The following is a 4,518-nucleotide window of genomic DNA, read 5'->3' on the forward strand; positions in this document are numbered from 1 at the left end:
TTGTTATCGCCTAATAATACATGTTTCGCTGTTCGCTGATACGATCAACAAAATACAAGTGGTCAACATGCACGCATGGGAAGCATATTCCATGGATCTTTGGCTAGAAATAAGTGCAGAGTTGACAGAGTTAACACACTATACTACTAGTATTATTGAAGGAACAAAATTGTTGGTGCCCTCATTTATAGAAATACCTATATACAAATATTAAAAGCATGTACTGAGTTTCAACAATTTATATCTTAGTTGTCCCCTCTTTTTCTTTTTTATTATAATAAATATCTCTGCAGCGCTATAGCTTTTCCTCGAATTTACAGGCAATCAAAAGCGCTAGAAAAGGAGGGTTAAATTAGGGAGGAGCTATCGGGGTAGCTTTTGTTTCGGATTCGGTAGGTTTAGCTATGTTCAGGTCGCTTGTCTCTCTGCTCCAGGTACATGCCCGCGCCTTCTTGTGTCTGTGCCGTGTGTTGTACCCTCCCTTCCACTCATTCTTTTTTTCTCTCTATCTGAAAAGATACGCAGGCTTTGCGTATTCATGAAAACAAACATGGCTTGTTGGATCTAAAATGAGGTTTTCTTGATAGGTGGGTTGTTAAATGAACCTCGTGTTTTTGCATACAAGCATTCATGGGGCTGGTTATTATGTTGCACAAAAGACCTTGGCTTTTTTGTGAAAAGAGGGAATGGGTTGGCGGGTGAAGCAACCCTTGGATTACAGATCCCATGACCCATGTATGAGTTTTCATATTTTCACTGAGTGAGTGGTTTTCATGTGATACTTTGTTCCGATCTAGAAGCTAACTAGATGGATGGCACCCACCTTGTAGCGGATCGGTATTTTTGGTGTATTAATTTGTGCGAGCATGGTGACATGCCGCTGGTGTCAAAGATGGTTCTATTATATGCGGTAGAAGTAGTTCATCAATAGTACAATGGTAGCCACATGTGTTTTATTCGCTGGTACAACTTATTTAGGGGTTGTTTGGGTGATGCCCGCGCCAGCCCCACCAAATTTGGATGTGCCAATTATTTGGGGAGGGAATCACCGCCCCAGTTTCACCCTCTTGCTGGAGCAGAATTTGAGCTAGCAACCAAAAAAATGGCATGGATTGAAAGATTGGGCCACCATTCAAATGTGAGGCAAGGCTCTCAGTCACCGCCAAAATTTTGGAAGGGCAACTCCCTGCCATAATCCGAACAACCCCTAAATTTCAGAATCAACTGCTTTCCATAGTAGCAGAATGGCGGACTGCTCGATGGATAGTTTAGAATAGTTGTTCCACCTATGTCTGTGCACAGTTTATGAATACAATCATGCTCTATAAGTGGTTAAACATCCACATGCATTTAAGCTTGAAAAAAATGTTTCCTTGATTCAGATTAGTCAAGACATGCATTGCATGTGCGATCGGAGGTAGAAATATCTGGTCGGGCCAAAGGCTGAACAAAACAGAGCTGAAATCAACCGTACATGATATAAAAAAAACATATTATGTGCCCTCCACAAGCGCAAAGCTTCAAAAGGCGACAGGTTCCGAACATCGAAACATATATATTGTACTCAGTCCATTAAAAGTTTTACACCAGGACGACTTTTGTGTCTTTAAATCAAGAAGGATAAGTATATACAATTATGTATGAATAGATAAAACTTCTCAACAATCTCGAATTTAATTTATTCCTCTTGGCCATCATGCATCAATACCATTACCAATCCCAGCTCCCCCTCTTCATCAGCGATGGTAAGTTTACTGCTGCTGGTCTGCTGCCGCACTCTGGAGAAAGGCAAGGTAGCCACCTTGCAGGCTCTTCGCGTTCTCGAAACCCTGCAGGTAGGCCCAAATCAAAACTAAGCTACGAGTAATAATTTCCAGAAAAAGAAAAGAGGTAAGCTAGTACTCCCTTCGTCCCATAATATAAGAACATTTTTCAAGTTAACATAGCTTGAAAACGTTCTTATATTATGGAGTAAATAGCATAAAACTACTACTTTACAGGTTAGGGTTCCAAAAAACTACCGGTTTTTAATTTTTCGCTGATAACTACCAAGTCAGGGGTTGGCTGTTTCAAAAAATCCTAAACACTCGTTGCTAGCGATTTAAACCGTTTTATGACAGGTCGGGACCACTCCTAAACAATCCGTTTGTTTGACCGTTTGCTTTGACCGTTAACTTACATGTGGGACCCACGTGTAAGTTGCCTCTTGTTCCTCTTATCTTCTCTTCTTTCCTCCTGTCTCTTTCTTCTTCCTCTCCTCCTCCCGACAAACACCACCCACCGGCGGCCACCTCCACCATCCGTCGCGCGCCAGACAAGCTCGGCTGCAGGAACGAACGCCGCCCGGAGGGCAGCCGCATCGCAGGGGCACGGGCCGCGGCATGGCCAGGGCTCGGTCCGTCGCGAGCCGCGCACCATGGCCAGGAGCAAGGGCGCCGCTAGCCGCGCCATGTCAGGTGCTTGGGCCGTCGCAAGCCGCGCGCCATGGCCAGGAGCGCGCGAGGAGCAAGGGCCGCCGCCAGGCGCGAGTCATGGCCAGGAGCAGCGGCAGCTGTTGGCAAGGAGCTCCTCCATCTAGCCTGTCGCCCGACTAGAGAACACTGCCTTGGCGACGAGGAATGCGACGGCCGCACCACCTCCTTTCGCTTGGCCGGCGACCTGGCCGCCAGCGAGCTGCCGGCGCCGTTCCCAGAGATCACGCGAAGGGCCCGATTGCTTTTTTCAAAAAATAGTCAGGGACCCAATTGCTTTTTTAAAAAAGTTGCAGGGACCTGATTGCTTTTTCTTAAACTTACAGAGATACTAACATATCGGCCCTACATGTAAGGTAACATCAAACAAATGGTCGGTTCTCTTACGTGCGGGTCCCAACTATCATAATCACGATTAATTTTAAAGCACTCTGTTTTAAGGGTTTTTTGAAACAGTCAACCCCTTATTTGGTAGTTATCAGCGAAAAATTAAAAAGCGGTAGGTTTTTGGAACCCTAGCCTGTAAGATAGTAGTTTTATGCTATTTACTCTATATTATGGGACGGAGGGAGTAGTAGAAACATTGTAGACATGATGGATTGTTTCTGCTAGCTAAATGGAGTGAGGATTGACCGGTGGTCAGGCCTTAATTACCACGTTTATGAGGTCAGCGGTGGCGAGCTTGGATCGCACTCCCGTGCGGCAACCCTACGCGAACACGAGCACACAAAACTTGATCACATATACAAATCTGAAAGGAAAACCCATGCATTTTGGGAGGGATGATGGATCAAATGATCACTAGTCACTTAATTACCACGATCAAGGGCTCTTCTTTCCCGTAGAGCGCGGACACCTCCTCCACAAAGCGTGGGTTCTTCTCCTTCCCTTGAGACAAGAGCTCAAGAAAAGGTAAAAATCTTTTTGCTCATCACGGCAAGAACCTTACAAGAAGATCGAGCTAGCTAGGCTGACCTTGGGGAGTGACGGAGAGGTAGTAGGGGACGTTGCGAGCGCCGGCGCGTGCTCCTTGTCGAAGTCCTCCCGCATCCTGACGTCGAGGTACCCGTGGCCGCCGTCGCTGCTCAGCAGCGTGCGCGCATGGCCGGCGTCGACGGTCGGGGTGCTGACTAGCTGCTCGTTGTTAGCAGAAGCCATTGATGGATCGAATGATTGGTCGACGTATGGCTAGCCCAATTTTTTGCCGCGGTTGATCTACCTGAGCATTGCTCCTTTATATATTGGCATGGCAGAATGGATATTCCCACCATCCGATCCAGTTGCCAAAAGTCTTCGCCCGGCTTGATAATTAGTTTAATTCTTGTGGAGGTGTAGGTGTCGTCATTGCATAATTAACTACCAACAGCTACGCACGAGTGTGTATTCTAACTATGCAGAGGTCGGGTGTGCACTTATTGTGTTTGTATCCTCTTGATGCTTCATTTTGAGACAATGAAATTCACCTTTTGTCGAAAAACGTATGAGTGCATATAATATAGACTATATTGTATAGTCTAGCAATTTGAAAATGTATGTGCAGCCCTGAATTTTCAGAAGAGACATGCATGCATGTGCAGGCCTGAATTTTCAGAAGAAACATGCATGCATTTACTTTAGACTGCAACACCTATAGTACTGAATATTGATTAATGATTATTCGCCATAGAAAAGAATAGTCATGTAAACCGACTGTTAGAAAGGAGAGAGGGATTTGGTGAAATAATTCGTTGTATTGCTTGAACCTCATGGACATATATATATAGGAGTACAAAGACCAACTTGGAGTACAAGACAAGGCAGGACAAAATCCTAGTCTATCCTATACTTCTAATAATCCTTATACTCAACATCCCCCCGCAGTCACAACGGTAGCGACACAGACGGTGAGACTGGAGGGTCGGGGCGACCGGCGGGCAGACACGCAGACGACGCGAGATGCCACCGGGTCGGGGCGACCGGCGGGCAGACGCGCGGACGACGCTCGAGGCCGCCGGGTCGATGAAGAAGCCGGCCGATCGCGCCGGTGTTGGAGTAGAGGCGCACGGGG

The 4,518-nt window shown here is 46.3% G+C and overlaps 1 pseudogene; it reads right to left on the reverse strand.

The window, feature by feature from the left end:
* Positions 1-1,751: 1,751 nt before the first annotated feature.
* LOC123100617 (thiosulfate sulfurtransferase 18-like) lies at positions 1,752-3,629 on the reverse strand (annotated as a pseudogene).
* Positions 3,630-4,518: the final 889 nt, after the last annotated feature.

The sequence above is a fragment of the Triticum aestivum genome, chromosome 4D (genome assembly GCF_018294505.1).
Source record: "Triticum aestivum cultivar Chinese Spring chromosome 4D, IWGSC CS RefSeq v2.1, whole genome shotgun sequence".
In the NCBI taxonomy this organism is placed as follows: Eukaryota; Viridiplantae; Streptophyta; class Magnoliopsida; order Poales; family Poaceae; genus Triticum; species Triticum aestivum.